Here is a 14,691-nt window from a genome sequence, read left to right as displayed (position 1 = left end):
AGCTGTGTAGTAGCCCTATGTGGTTATCTGTGGTAGTAATGAGCTGTGTAGTAGCCCTATGTGGTTATCTGTGGTAGTAATGAGCTGTGTAGTAGCCCTATGTGGTTATCTGTGGTAGTAATGAGCTGTGTAGTAGCCCTATGTGGTTATCTGTGGTAGTAATGAGCTGTGTAGTAGCCTATCTGTGGTAGTAATGAGCTGTGTAGTAGCCCTATGTGGTTATCTGTGGTAGTAATGAGCTGTGTAGTAGCCCTGTGGTTATCTGTGGTAGTAATGAGCTGTGTAGTAGCCCTATCTGTGGTAGTAATGAGCTGTGTAGTAGCCCTGTGGTTATCTGTGGTAGTAATGAGCTGTGTAGTAGCCCTATGTGGTTATCTGTGGTAGTAATGAGCTGTGTAGTAGCCCTATGTGGTTATCTGTGGTAGTATGAGCTGTGGTAGTAGTAATGAGCTGTGTAGTAGCCCTATGTGGTTATCTGTGGTAGTAATGAGCTGTGTAGTAGCCCCATGTGGTTATCTGTGGTAGTAATGAGCTGTGTAGTAGCCCTATGTGGTTATCTGTGGTAGTAATGAGCTGTGTAGTAGCCCTGTGGTTATCTGTGGTAGTAATGAGCTGTGTAGTAGCCCTATCTGTGGTAGTATCTGTGTAGTAGCCCTATCTAATGAGCTGTGTAGTTGCCCTATCTGTGGTAGTAATGAGCTGTTTCCCATCTGTGGTAGTAATGAGCTTGGTAATAATGAGCTCACTTCTTGTGAGATTTGTAGTAGCCCTATCTGAATATATGTATGTATGCCCTATGTATGTATGTATGTATGTATGTATGTATGTATGTATGTATGTATGTATGTATGTATGGATGTATATATATATATATATTTATGTGTGTTTGACAAATAGCATAGAATCAGACTTTCCAAAATGATTCACATTTTAAAAGCTGCAACATTAGGATTTTAAACACTTCATTAGAACAGTTTGGAAAATACTCGTCATAACTTGGTAATTTTTGTCTTAATGCTGTTATGATATTTAAATTAGTAGTTTTTTTGTCGTTTGGTTCCAATTGGGGGCGGGGCTTGCATGCATAATTTCTGTCTTGATAATGCTTTGTTATAAAGGTTTGTTCAAATTTCTCATGTGATTTTTTTCTCATATCTTGCTATTGTTCCTTCTCTCTCTCATTATTACTTGAGGGTTCCCATGTTTTAGGTTATTCAGAAACAACGTCTAACTTTCTGATAAAGCCTAGAACCCTGTTAGATGTATTCATTGTTTGATCATGAAATTGATCACGACAAATCTAACCGGCATTAAACTGAGTGTCTTAATAGACCAAGTCGTATCACCGCCCCAGGTGGTGAAGGTAGGAAACAACACATCCACTCCGCTGAGCCTCAACACTGGATCAAATGGAGAGAAAATAGAACGTGTGAGCAATAAGACACCTGAGTGTCCACTATAAAAATAGACTTCAACTATTGGCCCAGATCATCCAATGTTTGGAGAAAATAATAATCTTTGCAAATCTGGAACTGATTTTTCCACATTTTGTTACATTACATTCAAAAGACATTTATTTTACTCCGATTTTATTCTCAGTACTTGATGAAGCAGACATCTTTGCAAATCTGGAACTGATTTACATAAGTATTCCCTGACTACCTTGAAGGTCAGGTAATTTTTGTTAAATTCGGCAGGTAGCCCACAGTGGGGCTGTTAGATGATTGGACCAGTAACCGAAAGGTTGCAAGATCAAATCCCTGAGCAGACAAGGTCAAAATCTGTCGTTCTGCCACTGAACAAGGCAGTTAACCCACTGTTCCTAGGCCGCCATTGAAAATAGCATTTGTTCTTAACTGACTAAAAACAACTTAACGCACTAAAAAGGTGCGAAAATGAACTAAACGATTTGGTATCTTTTTGATTATGGAAGATTGAATAAGCGTACGTGAAACTGTTTGCTTGGAATAATTTGTAGCTGTCGTTTCTATCTGCGCATTAGAGAACCCTCGACTCAGTTTCCCCCCCAGAAAACACACGCTACCGTAAAGTGTCGTCTACCCACTTAAAAGAAAATTCAGGCAGAAACAGATGCATGGGTGGCTTGACCGCATTTTGCGAATTACGCCTCATTTGACCAAATCAAATTGTATTTATAAAGCTCTTCTTACATCAGCTGATATCTCAAAGTGATGTACAGAAACCCAGCATAAAACCCCAAACAGCAAGCAATGCAGGTGTAGAAGCACGAAGCACTTGACCGCAGTCTTTAACACTGCACATTAGTTCAATAGTTAAAACAACTACAGAGTTTGTTCCACTGTTTTTAAAACAGCACTTACTGGTGTTAATCAGATCTCCAGTCTCCTCCAACGGGACAGTAATCTCCCCCTCCTTCATTCCCAAACTGCATCCTTCACTCTTAAAGATTCTTCCTCTTCTTTCACGGTAACTTCTTCCTCTTTCAATGTAAATTCTTCCTCTTTAACTGTAACAGCCTCATCCTCAATGTAAATTCTTCCTTTAACTGTGACAGCCTCCTCTTTCCTCCTCCTCTTTCACGGGAGCTTCTTTCTCCTCTTCTTTAGCAGGGAGGGAGAAGCTTAGAACTCATGGTCGAGGATGTTAGCAAGCTAGTTAGCATTTGCCTAATGTTACCTAGCTAGATAGCTAACAACGTAAATAGTAAATTAAATAGAGTAATTAGTAAATACGCAGACAGTGTGTTTAAACACTGAGGTTAATGTACACAAAAATGTCCGAAAGGCTTCAATGTTTTAGTTTTATGTTGGCTAGCACGCTACCGAGGTGGATGAATTGTTGTTGTTGAAAAAACATCCCGTCCACTACATTATACGTCACGCAAGAAGCATCACCTGAAAAACTTATCGCCACCTGCTGACTGGAGTGGGTAACACAGTTGAACAAAACAATATTCTGGAAAACGTTTAAAAAATAATTGTTAAATAATAATGGTTAAATAACCAGTTCTCTTACTTATTACATATATGAATTTACTCTACGCAAATGTAAAGGCTGAATAGGGATTTGTACATTATGAATAAACCCTGTTAGGAATCAAATAAATCAAATGTATTTATAAAGCCCTTCGTACATTTACATTTACATTTAAGTCATTTAGCAGACGCTCTTATCCAGAGCGACTTACAAATTGGACATCAGCTGATATCTCAAAGTGCTGTACAGAAACCCAGCCTAAAACCCCAAACAGCAAGCAATGCAGGTGTAGAAGCACGGTGGCTAGGAAAAACTCCCTAGAAAGGCCAAAACCTAGGAAGAAACCTAGAGAGGAACCAGGCTATGTGGGGTGGCCAGTCCTCTTCTGGCTGTGCCGGGTGGAGATTATAACAGAACATGGCCAAGATGTTCAAATGTTCATAAATGACCAGCATGGTCCAATAATAGTAAGCAGAACAGTTTAAATTGGAGCAGCAGCATGGCCAGGTGGACTGGGGACAGCAAGGAGTCATCGTGTCAGGTAGTCCTGGGGCATGGTCCTAGGGCTCAGGTCCTCCGGGAGAGAAAGAGAGAATTAGAGAGAGCACACTGAAATTCACACAGGACACCGAATAGGACAGGAGAAGTACTCCAGATATAACAAAACTGACCCTAGCCCCCGACACAAACTACTGCAGCATAAATACTGGAGGCTGAGACAGGAGGGGTCAGAGACACTGTGGCCCCATCTGGGCCACCATTTATTTCAACTGACCTTTTGCCTTTCAACAGCTTGGAAAATTCCAGAAAAATTATGTCATGGCTTTAGAAGTTTCTGATAGGCTAATTGACATAATTTGAGTCAATTGGAGGTGTACTCTGTGGATGTATTTCCTTCGAGTACTTCCGGGTTGGAGCGAGCTGGCCGTATCGCACTTCGCTCCGCAGGTAGTATAACTTTTTCATTACATTTCATTATAGTACAACGGTTGATTTGTCTAATCTTAGCAATTTTTCTAGCTAGCTACATAGCCGTCCTTGTATCAGAGATAATTGCATAATTATCGTATTGGCCGCCCTAACGTAGCCTTCACTGCTATTCGCCCAGCAGCTAGCCAGCTAGCAAACGCTAGCAAACGCCCACAGATTAGCATCACTGTAGTGCTATTACACTATTACACTCAACTGAACGACTTGATTAGTTTAGTGTTAGCTAGCTACATAGCTGTCTTTGTATCCAAGATAATGTGTAGTTTAGAGTGTGTAGTCTTGGAGTGATTATCTTAATTTACAGAGGTTCGCTAGCCAGCTATTTGTCGTCCTTAACGTAGGAGACTCTGCTAGCTAGCCAACAGCTAACAGCTAGCCAACGTCTACTGAATAGTACTCAACAACCCGGTCGCAGTCACAGGTAGTATCACATTTTCATTTAATTTCATTACAGTACAACGGTTTGATTTGTTTGATCGTAGCTAGCTACATAGCTAGCTACATAGCCGTCTTTGTATCAAAGATAATTGTGTAGTCTAGAGCGATTTTCTAGGTTAGCTAGCCAGCTATTGTCGTTCTTTAACGCAACGTAACGTAAACAACACTGCTAGCTAGCCAGCTAGCCCCCGAATAGCAGCACTGCAGAAACTATTACACTCAACGGAACGACTTGATTAGTGTAGTGTCAACAACGCAGCTACTGCCAGCTAGCCTACTTCAGCAGTACTGTATCATTTTAATCATTTTAGTCAATAAGATTCTTGCTACGTAAGCTTAACTTTCTGAACATTCGAGACGTGTAGTCCACTTGTCATTCCAATCTCCTTTGCATTAGCGTAGCCTCTTCTGTAGCCTGTCAACTATGTGTCTGTCTATCCCTGTTCTCTCCTCTCTGCACAGACCATACAAACGCTCCACACCGCGTGGCCGCGGCCACCCTAATCTGGTGGTCCCAGCGCGCACGACCCACGTGGAGTTCCAGGTCTCCGGTAGCCTCTGGAACTGCCGATCTATGCCAACAAGGCAGAGTTCATCTCAGCCTATGCCTCCCTCCAGTCCTCGACTTCTTGGTCCTGAGCGGAAACATGGATAGTGGGTTCACCTCGGGACCACCCATACAGACAACACTGCGCGGATAAAAGCTTCTGGCTGACGGAAACATGGATCACCACAGATAACACTGCTACTCCTACTGCTCTCTCCTCGTCCGCCCACGTGTTCTCCGCACACCCCGAGAGCTTCTGGTCAGCGGGGTGGTGGCACCGATCCTCATCTCTCCCAAGTGGTCATTCTCTCTTCTCCCTTACCCATCTGTCTATCGCTCCTTTGAATTCCATGCTGTCACAGTTACCAGCCCTTTCAAGCTTAACATCCTTATCATTTATCGCCCTCCAGGTTCCCTCAGAGAGTTCATCAATGAGCTTGATGCCTTTGATAAGCTCCTTTCCTGAGGACGGCTCACCACAGTGCTGGGCGACTTTAACCTCCCCACGTCTACCTTTGACTCATTCCTCTCTGCCTCCTTCTTTCCACTCCTCTCCTCTTTGACCTCACCCTCTCACCTTCCCCCTACTCACAAGGCAGGCAATACGCTTGACCTCATCTTTACTAGATGCTGTTCTTCCACTAACCTCATTGCAACTCCTCCAAGTCTCCGACCACTACCTTGTATCCTTTTCCCTCTCGCTCTCATCCAACACCTCCCACACTGCCCCTACTGGATGGTATCGCGCCGTCCCAACCTTCGCTCTCTCCCCCCGCTACTCTCTCCTCTTCCATCCTATCATCTCTTCCCTCTGCTCAAACCTTTCTCCAACCTATCTCCTGATTCTGCCTCCTCAACCCTCCTCTCCTCCCTTTCTGCATCCTTTGACTCTCTATGTCCCCTATCCTCCAGGCCGGCTCGGTCCTCCTCTCCCGCTCCGTGGCTCGACGACTCATTGCGAGCTCACAGAACAGGGCTCCGGGCAGCCGAGCGGAAATGGAGGAAAACTCGCCTCCTGCGGACCTGGCATCCTTTCACTCCCTCCTCTCTACATTTTCCTCCTCTGTCTCTGCTGCTAAAGCCACTTTCTACCACTCTAAATTCCAAGCATCTGCCTCTAACCCTAGGAAGCTCTTTGCCACCTTCTCCTCCCTCCTGAATCCTCCTCCCCCCCTCCCCCCTCTCTCTGCAGATGACTTCGTCAACCATTTTGAAAAGAAGGTCGACGACATCCGATCCTCGTTTGCTAAGTCAAACGACACCGCTGGTTCTGCTCACACTGCCCTACCCTGTGCTCTGACCTCTTTCTCCCCTCTCTCCAGATGAAATCTCACGTTTTGTGACGGCCGGCCGCCCTGACAACCTGCCCGCTTGACCCTATCCTCCTCTCTTCTCCAGACCATTTCCGGAGACCTTTCTCCCTACCTCACCTCGCTCATCAACTCATCCCTGACCGCTGGCTACGCCCCTTCCGTCTTCAAGAGAGCGAGAGTTGCACCCTTTCTGAAAAAACCTACACTCGATCCTCCGATGTCAACAACTACAGACCAGTATCCCTTCTTTCTTTTTCTCTCCAAAACTCTTGAACGTGCCGCCCTGGCCAGCTCTCCCGCTATCTCTCTCTGAATGACCTTCTTGATCCAAATCAGTCAGGTTTCAAGACTAGTCATTCAACTGAGACTGCTCTTCTGTATCACGGAGGCGCTCCGCACCGCTAAAGCTAACTCTCTCCTCTGCTCATCCTTCTAGACCTATCGGCTGCCTTCGATACTGTGAACCATCAGATCCTCCTCTCCACCCTCTCCGAGTTATCCCGGCGCGGCCCACGCTTGATTGCGTCCTACCTGGGACAGACAGGTCATCGCCCACTCAGGTGGCGTGGCAGAATCTGTCTCCTCACCACGCGCTCTCACCACTGGTGTCCCCAGGGCTCTGTTCTAGGCCCTCCTATTCCGCTATACACAAGTCACTTGGCTCTGTCATAACCTCACATGGTCTCTCCTATCATTGCTATGCAGACGACACACAATTAATCTTCTCCCCTTCTGATGACCAGGTGGCGACCGCATCTCTGCATGTCTGGCAGACATATCAGTGTGGATGACGGATCACCACCTCAAGCTGAACCCCTCAGCAAGACGGAGCTCCTCTTCCTCCCGGGGGAAGGGACTGCCCGCTCCATGATCTCGCCATCACGGCTGACAACCCATTGTGTCCTCCTCCCAGAGCGCTAAGAACCTTGGCGTGATCCTGGACAACACCCTGTCGTTTCAACTAACATCAAGGCGGTGTCCCGTTCCTGTAGGTTCATGCTCTACAACATCCGCAGAGTACGACCCCCTGCTCACACAGGAAGCGGCGCAGGTCCTAATCCAGGCACTTGTCATCTCCCCGTCTTGATTACTGCAACTCGCTGTTGGCTGGGCTCCTGCCTGTGCCATTAAACCCCTACAACTCATCCAGAACGCCGCAGCCCGTCTGGTGTTCAACCTTCCCAAGTTCTCTCACGCCACTCCCCGCTTCCTGCGCTCCACTGGCTTCCAGTTGAAGTCAGCATCCGCTACAAGACCATGGTGCTTGCCTACGGAGCTGTGAGGGGAACGGCACCTCAGTACCTCCAGGCTCTGATCAGGCCCTATGACACTCCAAACAAGGGCACTCAAAGGCGTTCATCCACCTCTGGCCTGCTCGCCCTACCACTGAGGAAGTACAGTTCCCGCTCAGCCCAGTCAAAACTGTTCGCTGCTCTGGCCCCCCAATGGTGGAACAAACTCCTCACGACGCCAGGACAGCGGAGTCAATCACCACCTTCCGGAGACACCTGAAACCCCACCTCTTAAGGAATACCTAGGATAGGGTAAGTAATCCTTCACCCCCTTTAAGATTTAGATGCACTATTGTAAAGTGGCTGTTCCACTGGATGTCATAAGGTGAATGCACCAACTTGTAAGTCGCTTCTGGATAAGAGCGTCTGCTAAATGACTTAAATGTAAATGTAAATGTAAATATGAGGAATCAACCCTGTTAGAGAATCAACCCTGTTAGCTTAACCCCAACCGTAACCCCATAACCCCAACCCCTAGCCTAGCTAATGTTAGCCACAACAAATAGAAATTCGTAACATATCATACTGAAATGGAGTGTCTCGGCTTTACACGTAATTTCAATGAAAATTACAATTGAACCAAAGTGGAATAGACGTTGAATTGACGTCTGTGCCCAGTGGGTTGCTAGTTATAAATATCTTTGATAGTCTAGTGTCTGGCTACCAAAGCAAGCCAGCTAGCAACTAGTAAAGTAAATATGACATTAAATGGGACAACCAGCCATATCCGAGAGAAGTGCGTCTAAAACACAGCGGCAAATATGCACAGAAAGCGCTGTAGCCATTTCCTGCAGTCATTTATGCTGCAATTATTTATTTATTTCAATTTATTTCAGAATTTCATTGTAAATAAAGGCTCATTCAAACATCCCGACAAAACTCTGGTGTTTCTATGTCAAACAGTTTTGTTATATGTCTTCTGTATATAGAGTGTAATAAACAAACCCCAAAAACGTGTCTTCTTTTTTTTGTTGTTGCCCATAAACCATGAATGTGAGATGTGAGACTTTTGTGAGATGTGAGACAAAGTACATTTGTTTTGAGATGACCATGAATCACTCCTGTGTGACCCTGATTTAACCCCCTTTGCAGTAAAAAAAAGGTTAAGAGCTTCAATGTTTCGGCTATGTTGGTTACCAAGGTAACCGACACGCTGTTGTTGAGGAAGAGTTCCGTCCACTAGATTATACGTCACACTGGCCACACCATTCACTACCGACTGAAGTTGGTAATGCGCTGAACGAGGACACTCGAACATTCCTGACTTGCTGATTAGTTGAACGCAAGTTTCCTAGTTCCGACTGGCACGTGAACGTGGTAAAAAAAATCTTTATTTTATTTTTTTATTTTCAGACAAAACTTATATTTTTTCATGTATTTTTACTTTAAAAAACTATATGGATACGTACAAAAGAGAAGCATGTGTTGATCAGAACAGATTTTTAATGAGCACGTTTTTAAAACATAGGCTACTATACTACACATCTGCATTTAGGATATCAATAATCAAACAGATCATCTCACAATATGCAGCTGGATCTATACTATACTGCTCCTACATAGTGTAACAATACATCATGTATATAATGAACAGACTAGGTCTACTATATGCTCCTACATGGTGTAACAATACATCATGTAGATGTATATAATGAACAGACTAGGTCTATACTGCTCCCTACATGGTGTAACAATACATCATATAGATGTATATAATGAACAGACTAGGTCTATACTGCTCCTACATGGTGTAACAATACATCATAGATGTATATAATGAACAGACTAGGTCTATACTGCTCCTACGCTGGTGTAACAATACATCATGTAGATATATAATGAACAGACTAGGTCTATACTGCTCCTACATGGTGTAACAATACATCATATATATATAATGATACCAGACTAGGTCTATATAATGAACAGACTAGAGTCTATACTGCTCCTACATGGTGTAACATCATGTAGATGTATATAATGAACAGACTAGGTCTATACTGCTCCTATGGTGTAACAATACATCATGTAGATATATAATGAACAGACTAGGTCTATACTGCTCCTACATGGTGTAACATCATCATATGTATATAATGACCAGACTAGGTCTATACTGCTCCTACATGGTGTAACAATACATCATGTAGATGTATATAATGAACAGACTAGGTCTATACTGCTCCTACATGGTGTAACAATACATCATGTATATAATGAACAGACTAGGTCTATATAACTCCCTATAACAATGCTCTATACTGCTCCTACATGGTGTAACAATACATGTAGATATATAATGAACAGACTAGGTCTATACTGCTCCTACATGGTGTAACAATACATCATATATATAATGAACAGACTAGGTCTATACTGCTCCTACATGGTGTAACAATACATCATGTAGATGTATATAATGAACAGACTAGGTCTATACTGCTCCTACACAGTGTAACAATACATCATATATATAATGAACAACTAGGTCTATACTGCTCCTACATGGTGTAACAATACATCATGTAGATGTATATAATGAACAGACTAGGTCTATACTGCTCCTACATGGTGTAACAATACATCATATATATAATGAACAGACTAGGTCTATACTGCTCCTATGGTGTAACAATACATCATATATATAATGAACAGACTAGGTCTATGCTGCTCCTACATGGTGTAACAATACATCACATGTATATAATGAACAGACTAGGTCTATACTGCTCCTACATGGTGTAACATCATGTAGATGTATATAATGAACAGACTAGGTCTATACTGCTCCTACATGGTGTAACAATACATCATGTAGATGTATATAATGAACAGACTAGGTCTATACTGCTCCTACATGGTGTAACAATACATCATGTAGATGTGAATAATGAACAGACTAGGTCTATACTGCTCCTACATGGTGTAACAATACATCATGTAGATGTATATAATGAACAGACTCGGTCTATACTGCTCCTACATGGTGTAACAATACATCATGTAGATGTATATAATGAACAGACTAGGTCTATACTGCTCCTACATGGTGTAACAATACATCATGTATATAATGAACAGACTAGGTCTATACTGCTCCTACATGGTGTAACAATACATCATGTAGATGTATATAATGAACAGACTAGGTCTATACTGCTCCTACATGGTGTAACAATACATCTGGATGTATATAATGAACAGACTAGGTCTATACTGCTCCTACATGGTGTAACAATACATCATGATATATAATGAACAGACTAGGTCTATACTGCTCCTACATGGTGTAACAATACATCATGTAGATGTATATATGAACAGACTAGGTCTATACTGCTCCTACATGGTGTAACAATACATCATGTAGATGTATATAATGAACAGACTAGGTCTATACTGCTCCTACATGGTGTAACAATACATCATGTGATGTATATAATGAACAGACTAGGTCTATACTGCTCCTACATGGTGTAACAATACATCATGTGAGTATAATGAACAGACTAGGTCTATACTGCTCCTATATGGTGTAACAATACATCATATATATAATGAACAGACTAGGTCTATACTGCTCCTACATGGTGTAACAATACATCATGTATATAATGAACAGACTAGGTCTATACTGCTCCTACATGGTGTAACATCATGTAGATGTATATAATGAACAGACTAGGTCTATACTGCTCCTACATGGTGTAACAATACATCATGTAGATGTATATAATGAACAGACTAGGTCTATACTGCTCCTACATGGTGTAACAATACATCATGTATATAATGAACAGACTAGGTCTATACTGCTCCTACATGGTGTAACAATACATCATGTAGATGTATATAATGAACAGACTAGGTCTATACTGCTCCTACATGGTGTAAGTGTGGGCGGCAGGGTAGCCTAGTGGTTAGAGTGTAGAGGCGGCAGGGTGGCCTAGTGGTTGATGTGAGGCGGCAGGGTAGCCTGAGTGGTTAGAGTGTAGGGACGGCAGGGTAGCCTAGTGGTTAGAGTGTAGGGACGGCCAGGGTAGCCTAGATGGTATAGAATGAAGGGATCGGTCAGGGTAGCCTACATGGTTAGAGTGTAATACATCAAAAAGATGGTTATAATGAACAGACTAGGTTAGCCTAGTGGTTACATGGTGTGGGGACGGCAGGTATATAATGAACAGTTAGGTGTAGGGGCGGCAGGGTAGCCTAGTGATTAGAGTGTAGGGACTGGGCAGGGTAGCCTGAACAGTGTAGGGACGGCAGGGTAGCCCATCATGGTTATGTAGGAATGAACAGACTAGGCCTGGTGTGGTTAGAGTGCTGGGGCAATACATCAGTGGTTAGATGTGTATAATGAACAGACTAGGTCTAGTGGTTAGAGTGTAACAAGGGTACCTCATGGTAGAGTGTATAATGAACAGGGTAGCTAGGTCCATACTGCTCCTACAGGGTGCCTGGTGGTTATGTATATAGGCGGCAGACTAGCCTAGTGGTTAGAGTGTAACGGCAATACATCACATGTAGATATATATAATGACGGACAGGTCTATACTGTGGTTACATGGTAACAAGGGTAGCCTAGTGGTTAGATGTGTAGGGGCGGCAGGGTAGCCTAGGGTCTATAGTGTAGGGCGGCAGGTCCTGGTGGTTAGAGTGTAGGCGGCAAGAGCCCTAATGGTTAGAGTGTAGGGCGGCAGGGTAGCCTGACTGGTTAGAGTGTAGGGCGGCAGGGTAGCCTGGTGGTTAGAGTGTAGGGACGGCAGGGTAGCCTAGTGGTTAGGTGTAACGGCAGGGTCATGTAGATGTAGGGCGGCAGGGTAGCCTATGGTTAGAGTGTAGGGACGGCAGGGTACATGGTGTAACAATACATCATGTATATAATGAACAGACTAAGTCTATACCGCTCCTACATGCTTGCCACAGATTGCGTGCAAAGGATTCGAAATCATCACAGCACAGCTACATCATTCCATACATCAGAGGGGTGGGGCGGCAGGGTAGCCTAGTGGTTAGGAGCGTTGGACTAGTAACCTGGAAGCTTGCACATACAAACCCTCGAGCTGACAAGGTACAAATCAGGTAGAGTGAATTTGTTCTTTTAACTGACTTGCCTAGTTAAATAAAGGTAAAATAAAAATAAGAGAACTGACTAAACATCTCACCAATTGCTCTGCCAGGTACAATGGAAAGCTTGTCAAAAATCTGAAAGAAGCAGATGAGCAGAAGAAGCCTCACCAGATGGGACACCAATGTAGAGTTGAGGGCTTTATATTGTGATTAAACAGTGAAATAAGACCATGTGAAGTTGTTTGTTGTAGAGTTGAGGGCTTTATATTGTTACTGTTTTTTAAACTACTAAGTACATTCACAACTATTCTAAATACATCCAAATAATTCTAGTATTTATTATACTGTCTTTCAAATTCTTAATATGATATGTAGTTGAAGAATTTGTAAATACATTCCATTATTCAACTGGTTGTTTTTTCATATCTAGGTAATGTAAACACTGGTTTTGAAATCAATGGAGCAGGGCTTCATTCGTGTCTTCTACCACGTGTGTCTCTATTTTCTTTCAGGTCCCTTAACTGAAGAAAACCCTTTCTACACTGGGAGCAAAGGTGAGGCTACACTCATGTGTGTGTCCCTCTCGTGTGTTTTTAGATTCCTAAATGGGTCAAACTTTTCCACACTGGGAGCAGTGGAAAGGCTTCTCTCCCGCTGTGTGTCATTTTATGCGTTTTCAGGCTCACTACCCAGTTAAACCCCTTTCCACACTGAGAGCACTGGAATGGTTGTTCTCGTGTGTATTCTCATATGCTCTTTCAGATGCCATGAGTGAATATATCCCTTTCCACACTGAGAGCATTGGAAAGGCCTCTCTACTAAGTGTGTTCTCTCATGTGATTTCAGGTCCCCTGATGAGAAAAATTTCTTTTCACACTGGGAGCATTGATATGGCTTCTCTCCAGTGTGTGTTCTTTCATGCACTTTTAAATGCCCTGACTGTCCAAAACTCTTTCCACAATGAGAGCAGTGATGAGGCTTCTCCCCTGTATGTGTTCTTTCATGATCTTTCAGCTTCCCCTCTGGGTAAAACTCTTTCCACACTGGGAGCATTGGAATGGCTTCTCTCCTGTGTGTATTCTTTCATGGTCTTTCAGATGCGATGACTGGATAAATCCCTTTCCACACTGAGAGCATTGGAAAGGCCGCTCTACTAAGTGTGTTTTCTCATGTGATTTCAGGTACCCTGATGACAAAAATTTATTTTCACACTGGGAGCATTGATACGGCTTCTCTCCAGTGTGTGTTCTTTCATGCACTTTTAAATGCCCTGACTGTCCAAAACCCTTTCCACACTGAGAGCAGTGATACGGCTTCTCTCCTGTATGTCTTCTTTCATGATTTGTCAGCTTACCTCTCTGGGTAAAACTCTTTCCACAATGGGAGCATTGGAATGGCTTCTCTCCTGTGTGTATTCTTTCATGGTCTTTCAGATGCGATGACTGGATAAATCCCTTTCCACACCGAGAGCATTGGAAAGGCCTCTCTACTAAGTGTGTTTTCTCATGTGATTTCAGGTCCCCTGATGAGAAAAATCTCTTCTCACACTGTGAGCATTGAAAAGGCCTCTCTACAGAATGTGTTCTTTCATGCACTTTTAGATACCCCAAGTGTCCAAAACCCTTTCCACACTGGGAGCAGTGATAAGGCTTCTCCCCTGTGTGTGTTCTCTTATGTTGTTTCAGGTGCCCTAACCGGATAAATCTCTTTCCACACTGGGAGCAGTGGTGGGGTCTTGCTGGTTTGGACGTCTCTGGGGCCGATTCCCCTGTAGGACTCTTCCTAGTGTCAGAGCGAGAGTCTGGCCTCTCTCCTGTCAAAGACAAACATAGTATTTGGTTCAAACAGAATGAATGAAACCTACACATGATAAAAATGTCGTATGCGGTTTAATCAAGTCTAGATTCCTCATTAGAAAATGTGTAGTTTGGATCCTGAATGGATACTGAATGCTGATTGGTTGATACACATTTGCAATAATAGACTGGTAATACTGGTTAACAGTTCCATTTGAATTATCCCAAAAGATCCACTGTCCCACAGCCCAGCCAGGCCATTTATAAACTCATCTCCACTGCCC

At 43.4% G+C, this 14,691-nt stretch overlaps 1 long non-coding RNA gene across 1 annotated transcript; it reads left to right on the top strand.

Annotated features, from left to right (window-relative positions):
* The first annotated feature begins 9,199 nt into the window (after positions 1–9,199).
* On the top strand, positions 9,200–11,424 carry LOC127921717 (uncharacterized). Its single transcript, XR_008109381.1, has 6 exons — positions 9,200–9,266; positions 9,648–9,767; positions 10,261–10,381; positions 10,445–10,690; positions 10,871–10,933; positions 11,112–11,424. It is a non-coding gene; the product is annotated as an uncharacterized LOC127921717 (long non-coding RNA).
* Positions 11,425–14,691: the final 3,267 nt, after the last annotated feature.

This window comes from Oncorhynchus keta, unplaced genomic scaffold (genome assembly GCF_023373465.1).
Source record: "Oncorhynchus keta strain PuntledgeMale-10-30-2019 unplaced genomic scaffold, Oket_V2 Un_contig_23272_pilon_pilon, whole genome shotgun sequence".
Classification (NCBI taxonomy): domain Eukaryota; kingdom Metazoa; phylum Chordata; class Actinopteri; order Salmoniformes; family Salmonidae; genus Oncorhynchus; species Oncorhynchus keta.
Note: the sequence above shows the minus strand (reverse complement) of the source record. Positions and strands in the feature narration are given on the sequence as shown.